Below are 16267 nucleotides of genomic sequence, written 5' to 3' on the forward strand. Positions count from 1 at the left end.
TCAACCTTGGAAACACTTCCAACACATATCGTCATCTCACCTTTAGCTAGTCTCCGTTTATTCCACAACTTTTATTTCGAGTTACTAACACTTAGCATCCGAACCGGTATCTAATACCCTGGTGCTGTTAGGAGTACTAGTAAAGTACACATTCATATAATGTATATCCAATATACTTCTGTCGACCTTGCCTGCCTTCTCATCTACCAAGTATCTAGGGCAGTTCTGCTTCAGTGACCGTTCCCCTCATTACAGAAGCACTTAGTCTCGGGTTTGGGTTCAACCTTGGGATTCTTCACTAGAGCATCAACTGATTTGTTGTTTCATGAAGTATCCCTTCTTCCCTTGCCCTTCTTGAAACTAGTGGTTTTACTAACCATCAACAATTGATGCTCCTTCTTGATTTCTACTCTCGCGGTGTCAAACATCGCGAATAGCTCAAGGATCATCATAACTATCCCTGATATGTTATAGTTCATCACGAAGCTCTACTAGCTTGGTGGCAGTGACTATGGAGAACTATCACTATCTCATCTGAGAGATTAACTCCCACTCGATTCAAGCGATTGTGGTACTCAGACAATCTGAGTACATGCTCAACGATTGAGCTTTTCTCCCTTAGTCTTCAGGCTTAAGAAACTTGTCAGAGGTCTCATACCTCTTGACGCGGGCACTAGTCTGAAATCCCAATTTCAGTCTTCGGAACATCTCATATGTTCTGCGACGTTTCAAAAACCGTCTTTGGTGCCACAATTCTAAACCGTTAGCATTACGCACTGAACTATCACGTAGTTATCAAAACGTGTATGTCAGATGTTCCGCAACATCTACAGATGATGCTGAGGTTCAGCACACCGAGCGGTGCATTTAGGACATAAGCCTTCTGTGCAGCAATGAGGACAATCCTCAGTTTACGGACCCAGTCTGCATAATTGCTACTATTAACTTTCAACTAAATTTTCTCTAGGAACATATCTTAAACAGTAGAACTAAAGCGCAAGCTATGACATAATTTGCAAAGACCTTTTGACTGTGTTCATGATAATGAAGTTCATCTGATTATTGAACTCCCACTCAGATAGACATCCCTCTAGTCATCTAAGTGATACATGATCCGAGTCAAACTAGGCCGTGTCCGATCATCACGTGAGACGGACTAGTCATCATCGGTGAACATCTCCATGTTGATCGTATCTTCTATACGACTCATGCTCGACCTTTCGGTCTCTTGTGTTCCGAGGCCATGTCTATACATGCTAGGCTCGTCAAGTCAACCTAAGTGTTTTGCATGTGTTCCGAGGCCATGTCTGTACATGCTAGGCTCGTCAACACCCGTTGTATGCGAACGTTAGAATCTATCACACCCGATCATCACGTGGTGCTTCGAAACAACGAACCTTCGCAACGGTGCACAGTTAGGGGGAACACGTCTCTTGAAATTTTAGTGAGGGATCATCTTATTTATGCTACCGTCGTTCTAAGCAAATAAGATGCATAACATGATAAACATCACATGCAATCAAATAGTGACATGATATGGCCAATATCATTTTGCTCCTTTGATCTCCATCTTCGGGGCACCATGATCATCTTTGTCACCGGCATGACACCATGATCTCCATCATCATGATCTCCATCATTGTGTCTTCATGAAGTTGTCACGCCAACGATTACTTCTACTTCTATGGCTAACGCGCTTAGCAATAAAGTAAAGTAATTTACATGGCGTTATTCAATGACACGCAGGTCATACAAAAAATAAAGACAACTCCTATGGCTCTTGCCGGTTGTCATACTCATCGACATGCAAGTCGTGATTCCTATTACAAGAATATGATCAATCTCATACATCACATATATCATTCATCACATCTTCTGGCCATATCACATCACATAGCACATGCTGCAAAAACAAGTTAGACGTCCTCTAATTGTTGTTGCAAGTTTTTACGTGGCTTGTATAGGTTTCTAGCAAGAACGTTTCTTACCTACGTAAAACCACAACGTGATATGCCAATTTATATTTACCCTTCATAAGGACCCTTTTCATCGAATCCGTTCCGACTAAAGTGGGAGAGACAGACACCCGCGAGCCACCTTATGCAACTAGTGCATGTCAGTCGGTGGAACCTGTCTCACGTAAGTGTACGTGTAAGGTCGGTCCGGGCCGCTTCATCCCACAATGCCGCCGAAACAAGATAAGACTAGTAGCGGCAAGAAGAATTGACAACATCGACGCCCACAACTACTTTGTGTTCTACTCGTGCATAGAAACTACGCATAGACCTAGCTCATGATGCCACTGTTGGGGAACGTAGCAGAAATTCAAAATTTTCTACGCATCACCAAGATCAATCTATGGAGTAATCTAGCAATGAGGGGAAGGGGAGTGCATCTACATACCCTTGTAGATCGCGAGCGGAAGCGTTCAAGAGAACGGGGTTGATGGAGTCGTACTCGTCGTGATCCAAATCACCGATGATCCTAGCGCCGAACGGACGGCACCTCCGCGTTCAACACACGTACGGAGCAGCGACGTCTCCTCCTTCTTGATCCAGCAAGGGGGAGGAGAGGTTCATGGAGATCCAGCAGCACGACGGCGTGGTGGTGGAAGTAGCGGGATTCCAACAGGGCTTCGCCAAGCGCTGCGGGAGGAGGGAGATGTGTCACGGGAGGGAGAGGGAGGCGCCAGGGCTTAGGTCTTGCTGCCCTCCCTCTCCCCCACTATATATAGGGCCAAGGGAGAGGGGGGGCGCAGCCTTGGCCCTTCCTCCAAGGAAGGGTGCGGCCAGGGAGGAGTCCTTCCTCCCCAAGGCACCTCGGAGGTGCCTTCCCCCTTTAGGACTCTCCCTTTTTTCTTATCTCTTGGCGCATGGGCCTCTTGGGGCTGGTGCCCTTGGCCCATATAGGCCAAGGCGCACCCCCTACAGCCCATGTGGCCCCCCGGGGCTGGTGGACCCCCGGACCCCTTTCGGCACTCCCGGTACAATACCGATAAAGTGCGAAACTTTTCCGGCGACCAAAATAAGACTTCCCATATATAAATCTTTACCTCCGGACCATTCCAGAAGTCCTCGTGACGTCCGGGATCTCATCCGGGACTCCGAACAACTTTCGGGTTACCACATACTAATATCTCTACAACCCTAGCGTCACCGAACCTTAGGTGTGTAGACCCTACGGGTTCGGGAGACATGCAGACATGACCGAGACGATTCTCCGGTCAATAACCAACAACGGGATCTGGATACCCATGTTGGCTCCCACATGCTCCTCGATGATCTCATCGGATGAACCACGATGTCGAGGATTCAATCAATCCCGTATACAATTCCCTTTGTCTATCGGTATGGTACTTGCCCGAGATTCGATCGTCGGTATCCCGATACCTTGTTCAATCTCGTTACCGGCAAGTCTCTTTACTCGTTCCGTAACTCACATCATCCCGTGATCAACTCCTTGGTCACATTGTGCACATTATGATGATGTCCTACCGAGTGGGCCCAGAGATACCTCTCCGTTTACGCGGAGTGACATATCCCAGTCTCGATTCATGCCAACCCAATAGACACTTTCGGAGATACCTGTAGTGCACCTTTATAGCCACCCAGTTACGTTGTGACGTTTGGTACACCCAAAGCATTCCTACGGTATCCGGGAGTTGCACAATCTCATGGTCTAAGGAAATGATACTTGACATTAGAAAAGCTCTGAGCAAACGAACTACACGATCTTGTGCTAGGCTTAGGATTGGGTCTTGTCCATCACATCATTCTCCTAATGATGTGATCCCGTTATCAACGACATCCAATGTCCATGGTCAGGAAACCGTAACCATCTATTGATCAACGAGCTAGTCAACTAGAGGCTTACTAGGGACATGGTGTTGTCTATGTATCCACACATGTATCTGAGTTTCCTATCAATACAATTCTAGCATGGATAATAAACGATTATCATGAACAAGGAAATATAATAATAACCAATTTATTATTGCCTCTAGGGCATATTTCCAACAGCATGTCGCCATGACCTACCATCAGACGGACCAATGAATCTTTCGGTTTGTCAAATGACAGTTGTTGTTGTCGATAAACCGCTTGGGCCAGTAGATTGAACCATCATAAACATCGCATGAGAGGGACCACAAAACCAGCACCTCTTGCATGCAGCCGAAAATGATGTACGTTGGGAAGGGGTGATGTGTGTTTTCAATATAGAATAATGTACAATTTAGATGTGGTGCCTACCACTCGATACAGTCAACAACCATGAAGGCAAGGCAGTTAAGGACGAGATACGTACGCAGGGTTTGATGTAGGTCGAACCCAGCAATCCGAGCATCTGGGAGGGAATCCTGACAACACATGATATCGAGCTTTGGTTGACCGACATTTGATGGTGACCGGCCCTAACATGAACTAGGAGGAATCCATTCATGTCCAACACTACATACCCCTCATTATCGGTCAAAGGGATGATATATATACACTCGGGGAGCCCACAGATATCCGTGTCGTTACAAAAAACCACACAATGGAGACGTGGTCGATCAGAAGACCCCGGATACACTGCATGCGGCCCGAAAATATGTATGGGTACGATGGTGTATGATGTGTTTAAATCCCCAAATGCACAACTTTGATGGGTGATACGTCTCCAACGTATCTATAATTTTTGATTGTTCATGCTATATTATATTCTATTTTGGACATATTTGGGCTTTATTATACACTTTTATATTATTTTTGGGACTAACCTATTAACCGGAGGCCCAGCCTAGAATTGTTGTTTTTTGCCTATTTCAGAGTTTTGCAGAAAAAGAATATCAAACGGAGTCCAAACGGAATGAAACCTTCGGGAACGTGATTTTCGGAACGAACGTGATCCAGAGGACTTGGACCCTACGTCAAGACATCAACCAGGAGGGCACGAGGTAGGGGGGCGTGCCTACCCCCCCCAGGCGCGCCCTCCACCCTCGTGGGCCCCATCTTGCTCCACTGACGTACTTCTTCCTCCTATATATACCTACGTACCCCCAAACTACCAGATACGGAGCCAAAAACCTAATTCCACCGCCGCAACCTTCTGTACCTGTGAGATCCCATCTTGGGGCCCGTTCCGGAGCTCCGCCGGAGGGGGCATCGATCACGGAGGGCTTCTACATCAACACCATAGCCTCTCCGATGAAGTGTGAGTAGTTTACCTCAGACCTTCGGGTCCATAGTTATTAGCTAGATGGCTTCTTCTCTCTTTTTGGATCTCAATACAATGTTCTCCCCCTCTCTTGTGGGGATCTATTCGATGTAATCTCCTTTTGCGGTGTGTTTGTTGAGACCGATGAATTGTGAGTTTATGATCAAGTTTATCTATGAACAATATTTGAATCTTCTCTGAATTCTTTTATGTATGATTGGTTATCTTTGCAAGTCTCTTCGAATTATCAGTTTGGTTTGGCCTACTAGATTGATCTCACTCTCGTAAGTGGCCGTGTAGGGATTGACAACCCCTTATCGCTTTGGTTGCGAGGATTTATTTGTTTGTGTAGGTGCGAGGGACTTGTGCATGGCCTCCTACTGGATTGATACCTTGGTTCTCAAAAACTGAGGGAAATACTTACGCTGCTTTACTGCATCACCCTTTCCTCTTCAAGGGAAAACCAACGCAGTGCTCAACAGGTAGCAAGAAGGATTTCTGGCGCCGTTACCGGGGAGTCTACGCAAAAGTCAACATACCAAGTACCCATCACAAACCCTTATCTCCCGCATTACATTATTTGCCATTTGCCTCTCGTTTTCCTCTCCCCCACTTCACCCTTGCCGTTTTTATTCGCCCTCTCTTTTCTGTTCGCCTCTTTTTCGCTCCCTTCTTGTTTGCTCGTGTGTTGGATTGCTTGCTTGTCACAATGGCTCAAGATAATACCAAATTGTGTGACTTTACCAATACCAACAACAATGATTTCCTTAGCACTCCGATTGCTCCTCTTACCGATACTGAATCTTGTGAAATCAATACTGCTTTATTGAATCTTGTCATGAAAGATCGATTCGCCGACCTTCCTAGTGAAGATGCCGCTACCCATCTAAATAGCTTCGTTGATTTGTGTGATATGCAAAAGAAGAAAGATGTGGATAATGATATTGTTAAATTGAAGCTATTTCCTTTTTCGCTTAGAGATCGTGCTAAAGCTTGGTTTTCGTCTTTGCCTAAAAATAGTATTGATTCTTGGAATAAGTGCAAAGATGCTTTTATCTCTAAATATTTTCCTCCCGCTAAGATTATCTCTCTTAGAAACGATATTATGAATTTTAAGCAACTTGATCATGAACATGTTGCACAAGCTTGGGAGAGGATGAAATTAATGATACGTAATTGCCCTACACATGGTTTGAATTTATGGATGATTATACATAAATTTTATGCCGGATTGAATTTTGCTTCTAGAAATCTTTTAGACTCGGCCGTGGGAGACACTTTTATGGAAATCACTTTAGGAGAAGCTACTAAATTCCTAGATAATATTATGGTTAATTATTCTCAATGGCACACTGAAAGATCTACTAATAAAAAAGTGCATGCGATAGAAGAAATTAATGTTTTGAGTGGAAAGATGGATGAACTTATGAAATTATTTGCTACTAAGAGTGTTTCTTCTGATCCTAATGATATGCCTTTGTCTACTTTGATTGAGAATCATAATGAATCTATGGATGTGAATTTTGTTGGTAGGAATAATTTTGGTAACAACGCATATAGAGGAAACTTTAATCCTAGGCCGTATCCTAGTAATTCCTCTAATAATTATGGTAATTCCTACAACAATTATTATGGAAATTTTAATAAGATGCATTCTGATTTGAGACTAGTGTTAAAGAATTTATGAATTCGCAAAAAAAAAATTCAATGCTTTGCTTGAAGAAAAATTGCTTAAAGTTGATGAATTGGCTAGGAACGTTGATAGAATTTCTCTTGATGTTGATTCTTTGAAACTTAGATCTATTCCACCTAAGCATGATATCAATGAGTCTATCAAAGCCATGAGAATTTCCATTGATGAATGTAAAGAAAGAACCGCTAGGATGCGTGCTAAGAAAGATTGCTTTATGAAAATAAAGATGAAGATCTAAAAGTTATTGATGTGTCCCCTATTAAATCTTTGTTTAGAAATATGAATCTTGATAATGATGGGACTGAATATTATCCACCTTTACCTAGAAGGCGTTCCAAAAAATCGGAGTTTTTAGATCTTGATGCAAAAATTGGTAAAAGTGGATTGAAGAGATCAAAACTCTAGATATTAATGAACCCACTATTTTGGATTTAAGAATTTAATTATGATAATTTCTATTTGATATATTGTATTTCCTTGTTGCAATCCGTGCTAAATTCTCCTCATGCTTATAGTCAAAATAAAGCTTTTACTAAACATATCGTTGATGCTTTGATGCAATCTTATGAAGAAAAACTTGAGTTGGAAGTTTCTATCCCTAGAAAACTTTATGATGAGTGGGAACCTACTATTAAAATTAAAATTAAAGATCATGAATGCTATGCTTTGTGTGATTTGGGTGCTAGTGTTTCCACGATTCCAAAGACTTTATGCGATTTACTAGGTTTCCGTGAATTTGATGATTGCTCTCTAAACTTGCACCTTGCGGATTCCACTATTAAGAAACCTATGGGAAGAATTAATGATGTTCTTATTGTTGCAAATAGGAACTATGTGCCCGTAGATTTTATTGTTCTTGACATAGATTGCAATACTTCGTGTCCTATTATTCTTGGTAGACCTTTCCTTAGAACGATCGGTGCAATTATTGATATGAAGGAAGGGAATATTATATTCCAATTTTCGTTAAGGAAAGGCATGGAACACTTCCCTAGAAAGAAAATAAAATTATCTTATGAATCTATCATGAGAGCCACTTATGGATTGCCTACCAAAGATGGCAATACCTAGATCTATTCTTGCTTTTATGCCTAGCTAGGGGAGTTAAACGATAGCGCTTGTTGGGAGGCAACCCAATTTTATTTTTAGTTTTTTGCTTTTTGCTTCTGTTTAGGAATAAATATTTGTTCTAGCCTCTGGTTAGATGTCTTTTTATGTTTTAATTAGTGTTTGTGCCAAGTTTAACCTATAGGATCTTCTTGGATGATAGTTATTTGATCTTGCTGAAAATTGCAGAAACTTTCTGTTCACGAAAATAATTGTTAAAAATCACCAGAACGTGATAAAATATTTATTCCAATTTCTTCTGATCAATAAAAAAAAATTCTAGCTCGTCCTATTTTGGCTGAATTTTTGGAGTTCCAGAAGTTTGCGTTAGTTACAGATTACTACAGACTGTTTTGTTTTTGACAGATTCTGTTTTTCGTGTGTTGTTTGCTTATTTTGATGAACCTATGGCTAGTAAAATAGTTTATAAACCATATAGAAGTTGTAATACAGTAGGTTTAACACAAATATAAATAAAGAATGAGTTCATTACAGTACCTTGAAGTGGTGTTTTGTTTTCTTTCGCTAACGGAGCTCACGAGATTTTCTGTTAAGTTTTGTGTTGTGAAGTTTTCAAGTTTTGGGTAAAAGATTTGATGGATTATGGAACAAGGAGTGGCAAGAGCCTAAGCTTGGGGATGCCCATGGCACCCCAAGATAATCTAAGGACACCTAAAAGCCAAAGCTTGGGGATGCCCCAGAAGGCATCCCCTCTTTCGTCTTCTTCCATCGGTAACTTTACTTGGAGCTATATTTTTATTCACCACATGATATGTGTTTTTCTTGGAGCGTCTTGTATGATTTGAGTCTTTGTTTTTTAGTTTACCACAATCATCCTTGCTGTACACACCTTTTGAGATAGACACAGATGATTCGGAAATTATTAAAATACTCTATGTGCTTCACTTATATCTTTTGAGTTATATATTTTTTGCTCTAGCACTTCACTTATATCTTTTAGAGCACGGTGGTAACTTTCATTTTATAGAAAATACTATTCTCTCATGATTCACTTAGATTATTTTGAGAGTCTTAAATAGCATGGTAATTTGCTTAAATAATCCTAATATGCTAGGTATTCAAGATTAGTAAAAACTTCTTATGAGTGTGTTGAATACTAAGAGAAGTTTGATGCTTGATGATTGTTTTGAGACATGGAGGTAGTGATATTAAAGTTGTGCTAGTTGAGTAATTGTGAATTTGAGAAATACTTGTGTTGAAGTTTGCAAGTCCCGTAGCGTGCACGTATGGTAAATGTTATGTAACAAATTTGAAACATGAGGTGCTCTTTGAGTGTCCTCCTTATGAGTGGCGGTCGGGGACGAGCGATGGTATTTTCCTAAAAATCTATCCCCCTAGGAGCATGCGCGTAGTGCTTGGTTTTTGATGACTTGTAGATTTTTGCAATAAGTATGTGAGTTCTTTATGACTAATGTTGAGTCCATGGATTATACGCACTCTCACCTTTCCATCATTGCTAGCCTCTTCGGTACCATGCATTGCCCTTTCTCACATTGAGAGTTGGTGCAAACTTCGCCGGTGCATCCAAACCCCGTGATATGATACGCTCTTTCACACATAAACCTCCTTATATCTTCCTCAAAACAGCCACCATACCTACCTATTATGGCATTTCCATAGCCATTCCGAGATATATTGCCATGCAACTTTCCACCATTCCGTTTATCATGACACGTTCATCATTGTCATATTCCTTTGCATGATCATGTAGTTGACATTGTATTTGTGGCAAAGCCACCATTCATAATTCTTTCATACATGTCACTCTTGGTTCATTACATATCCCGGTACACCGCCGGAGGCATTCATATAGAGTCATACTTTGTTCTAGTATCGAGTTGTAATCATTGAGTTGTAAATAAATAGAAGTGTGATGATCATCATTTTCTAGAGCATTGTCCCAACTGAGGAAATAAAAAAGGGAGAAAGGCCATAATAAAAAAAAGAAGGCCCAAAAAAAGAGAGAAAAAGAGAGAAGGGACAATGTTACTATCCTTTTTACCACACTTGTGCTTCAAAGTAGCACCATAATCTTCATGATAGAGAGTCTTTTGTTTTGTCACTTTCATATACTAGTGGGAATTCTTCATTATAGAACTTGGCTTGTATAATCCAACAATGGGCTTCCTCAAATGCCCTAGGTCTTCGTGAGCAAGCAAGTTGGATGCACACCCACTTAGTTTCTTTTGTTGAGCTTTCATATATTTATAGCTCTAGTGCATCCGTTGCATGGAAATCCCTACTCCTTGCATTAACATCAATCGATGGGCATCTCCATAGCTCATTGATTAGCCTCGTTGATGTGAGACTTTCTCCTTTTTTGTCTTCTCCACATAACCCCCATCATTATATTCTATTCCACCCATAGTGCTATGTCCATGGCTCACGCTCATGTATTTCGTGAAGGTTGAAAAAGTTTGAGATTACTAAAGTATGAAACAATTGCTTGGCTTGTCATCGGGGTTGTGCATGATGAGAGCATTCTTGTGTGACAGAAATGGAGCATGACTAAACTATATGATTTTGCAGGGATGAACTTTCTTTGGCCATGTTATTTTGAGAGGACATAATTGCTTAGTTAGTATGCTTGAAGTATTATTATTTTTATGTCAATATTGAACTTTTATCTTGAATCTTTCAGATCTAAATATTCATACCACAATTAAGAAGAATTACATTGAAATTATGCCGAGTAGCATTCCACATCACAAATTCTGTTTTTATCATTTACCTACTCGAGGACGAGCTGGAATTAAGCTTGGGGATGCTTGATACGTCTCCAACGTATCTATAATTTTTGATTCTTCCATGCTATATTATATTCTATTTTGGACATATTTGGGCTTTATTATACACTTTTATATTATTTTTGGGACTAACCTATTAACCGGAGGCCTAGCCCAGAATTGCTGTTTTTTGCCTATTTCAGAGTTTCGCAGAAAAAGAATATCAAACGGAGTCCAAACGGAATGAAACCTTCGGGAACGTGATTTTCGGAATGAACGTGATCCAGACGACTTGGACCCTACGTCAAGACATCAACCAGGAGGGCACGAGGTAGGGGGGCGCGCCTACCACCCAGGCGCGCCCTCCACCCTCGTGGGCCCCATGTTGCTCCACCGACGTACTTCTTCCTCCTATATATACCTACGTACCCCCAAACTACCAGATACGGAGCCAAAAACCTAATTCCACCGCCGCAACCTTCTGTACCCGTGAGATCCCATCTTGGGGCCTGTTCCGGAGCTCCGCCAGAGGGGGCACCGATCACGGAGGGCTTCCACATCAACACCATAGGCTCTCCGATGAAGTGTGAGTAGTTTACCTCAGACCTTTGGGTCCATAGTTAGTAGCTAGATGGCTTCTTCTCTCTTTTTGGATCTCAATACAATGTTCTCCCCCTCTCTCGTGGAGATCTATTCGATGTAATCTTCTTTTGCGGTGTGTTTGTTGAGACCGATGAATTGTGGGTTTATGATCAAGTTTATCTATGAACAATATTTGAATCTTCTGAATTCTTTTATGTATGATTGGTTATCTTTGCAAGTCTCTTCGAATTATCAGCTTGGTTTGGCCTACTAGATTGATCTTTCTTGCAATGGGAGAAGTGCTTAGCTTTGGGATCAATCTTGCGGTGTCCTTTCCCAGTGATAGTAGGGGCAGCAAGGCACGTATAGTATTGTTGCCATCGAGGATAACAAGATGGGGTTTGTATCATATTGCATGAGTTTATGCCTCTATATCATGTCATCTTGCTTAAAGCGTTACTATGTTCTTATGAACTTAATACTCTAGATGCATGCTGGATAGCGGTCGATGTGTGGAGTAATAGTAGTAGATGCAGGCAGGAGTCGGTCTACTTGTCTTGGACGTGATGCCTATATACATGATCATACCTAGATATTCTCATAACTATGCTCAATTCTGTCAATTGCTCAACAGTAATTTGTTCACCCACCGTAATACTTATGCTCATGAGAGAAGCCACTAGTGAAACCTATGGTCCCCGGGTCTATTTTCCATCATATTAATCTTCCAACAACAATCTATTTCCATTGCCTTTTATTTTGCTTTTATTTTACTTTGCATCTTTATCATGAAAATACCAAAAATATTATCCTATCATATCTATCAGATCTCACTCTCGTAAGTGGCCGTGTAGGGATTGAAAACCCCTTATCGCGTTGGTTGTGAGGATTTATTTGTTTGTGTAGGTGCGAGGGACTCGTGTGTGGCCTCCTACTGGATTGATACCTTGGTTCTCAAAAACTGAGGGAAATACTTACGCTGCTTTACTGCATCACCCTTTCCTCTTCAAGGGAAAACCAACGCAGTGCTCAAGAGGTAGCAATGGGCCACGCCAAGTACATTACAAACCGAACACCGTACCCGACTCCAAGCCCGGTTCAAAACCTATGATGTCAGTTTCCCAACTTTGAGGCGGCAGCGGGGGGGGGGGGGGGTCGTCCCAAGCATGCGCTCAAACTTTATTTTGTCTAGCATGGGACACATCTATATATATATCTATACATCTATACATCTATACACATATATAGTGTGCGAATAACTATGAAAGTTTCTCGTTGGATGAAGCCAATCCGACGGTACAAAGATGGCAAATCCGAGCACTACTGGCTGTTGGATATCATCTACATTCCACCAGATTCTGCCACATGTACAATCTAGAAGACTCCATGGTTGAACTTAAGCATAATGCACAAACCTCTAAACACAAGCACTTCTCCTTTGTTCTCTAGAATCTTCCATATCTTAATTGCCCAAACCTTTTTTTTCTAAATGAATTGTCACTTTTTGTTTTTACCTTTACAGTGCACAATTCCATGAATCTTCAAATAGTTTTTTACAAAACTAATTGATTTTGGATGAGATAAACTATAAGAATTAAACGAACATCTACATCATGCATATCTGGGAGAAGATGTGGGAAACCAATGAGAGGAGTGGCGAGAAACGGTAGCCTGTTTTGAATGAAAACCTAGTAGAGAAGGAAGCGTGAGCTACACGACGCATGCGCACAGTGCTTACCCATGTACTGCATGTGCTTTCGAAAGGGCTCAGGGTTACCGTTTGATCTGGGAGCATCCAACGGTGCACACGTACGATCCGTGGGGTTTGGGTTCTGGCCAGTCAGAACGCAGGACTCAGATCGCGCGCACAGCGGGGGGGGTGGGGGGGGTATCATACGGAAACCAACATTCGGTGGAAACCGGTGAAAACCACGATAAAAAGATGTTTTGAAGTTCCAATTTTTTTTCAAAAGAATGTGGGATGTTAAGAGGATGATGTTTTATTGGCACACAAAATTACAAGTTGAAACACATTAAGAGATGTGAGCTATGAAAAAGACAAAATCAGTGTTGAATAGTGCCGAATAGTAATGTCACTATTCCGGGCGGAATTTGTCTTTTTCATAGCTCACATGTCGTAATGTTTTTCAACTTGAAATTTTGTGTCGCAATAAAACATCACCTTCTAGCATCCTACATTTTTTTAGATTTTTATGAAACTTTAAAATATGGTTTCCACGAAGTTTTCATTGAATATCGGCTTTCGTGAGTGAACCGTGTGCTATTTGAAAACATTTCGTGAGAAGAATCTCGGTTTTTAAATCCCCGTAAATCCAAAACTAAGCTGAAAATCGTGAAACCTGCCATGGTGTCGCGACATCGCACTTATATGTCGAGGAATTTTTTTCGTCCATTGTGGCGCAAGTTTTATTACAAGCCTCTTACAAACCGGAGCTTCTCTCAAAGAACCCTCGTGATTTCGATAGGGAAACATGTCCCCCTTGTGGGCGAAACGTAATCACTGCCTCTTTTCACCTTGTATTTTCTTCTACGGGCAACATGGAACGACAGGATATCCATGCTGAAATTTAAACTTATTCAGGGTTCGTTTGGCCTTTTTATACACTAATTGAGTTTCCTAGGCATTTAATGTCCATAATTCAAATCTGAACTACAAATACATGCTCCAGTTCACCAAAATGGCTAGAAAAATTATACATGTGTCCTTGGGTGCATGTTTAGGTCCCATGCCAGGAATGTGAACGAATTACAACCGTACTGGTGTCATGGCTCGTACTCAAACATTTCGAATCTTGGTTTTTAAGTCCCCATAAATCCTAAACTCACCAGAAAGTCATCAAAGGTGGCATGGTGTCACGTCATGGCACATATATGTCGTGGTAAAAACATTGTCCAATTTGGGCCAAGCTTCATTACAAACCTCTTACAAAAACTGGAGCTTCTCTCAAAGAAGCCTTGTGGTTCTGATAGGGAAACGGGTTCCCCTTGTGGGCGAAACATAATCACTGCCTCTTTTCGCCTTGTATTTTCTTCCACAGGCAACATGGGACCACAAGATATCTGTGCTGAAATTTAAACTTATTCAGGGTTCGTTCGGCCTTTTTATACACTAATTGAGTTTCCTAGGCATTTAATGTCCATAATTCAAATCTGAACTGCAAATACATGCTCTAGTTCACCAAAATGGCTAGAAAAATTATACATGTGTCCTTGGGTGCATGTTTAGGTCTCATGCCAGGAATGGGAACGAATTATAACCGTACCGGTGTCCTGGCTCTTCCTCAAACATTTTGAATCTCGGTTTTGAAGTCCCCATAAATCTTAAACTCACCAGAAAGTCATCAAAGGTGGCAGGGTGTCATGTCATGGCACATATATGTTGTGGTAAAAACATTGCCAATTTGGGCCAAGCTTTATTACGAACCTCTTACAAACCGGAGCCTGTCGCAAAAACCCTCGTGGTTTCGATAGGGAAACGTGTCCCCTTGTGGGCCAAACGATAATCACTCCCTCTTCTAGCCTCGTATTTTCTTCTACACGAGACACAGAACAACTGGAGATTCGCGCTGACCTTTGAAATTGTTCAGGGTTCGTTTGACCTTTTTTATTCATGAATTGAGTTTTCTAGGCATTTAATGTCCATCATTCAAATCTGAACCACAAATACATGCTCCAGTGCACCAAAATGGCTAGAAAAAACGTACATGTTTCCTTTGGGTGCATGTTTAGGTCCCATGGAACGAATGGGAATGAATTCAACCTTCTCGCCGTCCTGGCCTGGCCACAAACATTGGAATCTCACTTTTTAAATGTCTGTAAATCCAAAACTCACCAGGAAATCATGAAACTTGGCATGGTGTCACTACATGGTATATATAATTGTCCAATTTGGGCGAAGCTATATTACAAGCCTTTTACAAACCGAAGCCTGTCGCAACCCTCGTGGTTCCGGCAGGGAAACATGCCCCTCTTGTGGGAGAAACGATAATCGATGCCTCTTCTCGCCTTGAACTTTGTTTTCTACAGGCAACATAAAATAACAGGAGTGTCGGGCTGAAATTTGAAACTGTTCGGGGTTCGTTTGGCCATTGTATATATATTACTAATTACTAAGTTTTCTATGCATTTAATGTAGTCCATAATTCAAATTTGAACTACAACCACATGCTCCAGTGAAGCAAAATGGGTGGGAAATCGTACATGTGTCATTGGGTGCATGTTTAGGTCTCGTTTAAGGAATGAGAATGAATTACAAACTCGTCGTCGTCCTGAAACAATGAGAATCTCGGTTTTTAAATCCCAGTAAATAAAAAAGTCACCTAAAAAACATGAAACTTGGCATGGTTTCATGACATGGCACATATATGTCGTGGTAAAAAAATCGTCCAGTTTGAGAAGAGGCGCACACATTAGTAGCCAACGAAGTCCTTTTTTAAACAAAAAGCTGACACGTTAATATCGCAAACAGTTGTATTATATTTACCGTGTCAAAATTTAACCATACTCGATGGTGTGCGTGCAGCTGTTTGATTAGACGGGACGAGCGCGAGAAGTCCGCCATGCAGGTTCGACGGGATGTGTGCGAGCAGTCCGCCGCGCAGGCTTGACGGGACGCGTGCATCCTGTCCACCTCGCAGGCTCGACGGGACACGTGCGAGCAGCAAGGCCGCCCATGCTCACCGGGAAGCGAGCTCTTTGACCTCCATGCACCAGCCGCCGCCCGCCTCGCTCTCAACTTCTCCATTAATGGGTTAATTAAATCACCTGGACGGAGGGTGTTTGCTTGTGATCCCATGGCAGCATTTGCTTTGTTCGTGTTTTCAACTAGTATTCCGCCCTAATTTAAATTGCCACATAGGGCAACAGATAATACGACCACAAATAAAATGGCAACGGATAATACGATGACAAATTTACAATG

This window comes from Aegilops tauschii, chromosome 5 (assembly GCF_002575655.3).
Source record: "Aegilops tauschii subsp. strangulata cultivar AL8/78 chromosome 5, Aet v6.0, whole genome shotgun sequence".
Lineage (NCBI taxonomy): Eukaryota > Viridiplantae > Streptophyta > Magnoliopsida > Poales > Poaceae > Aegilops > Aegilops tauschii.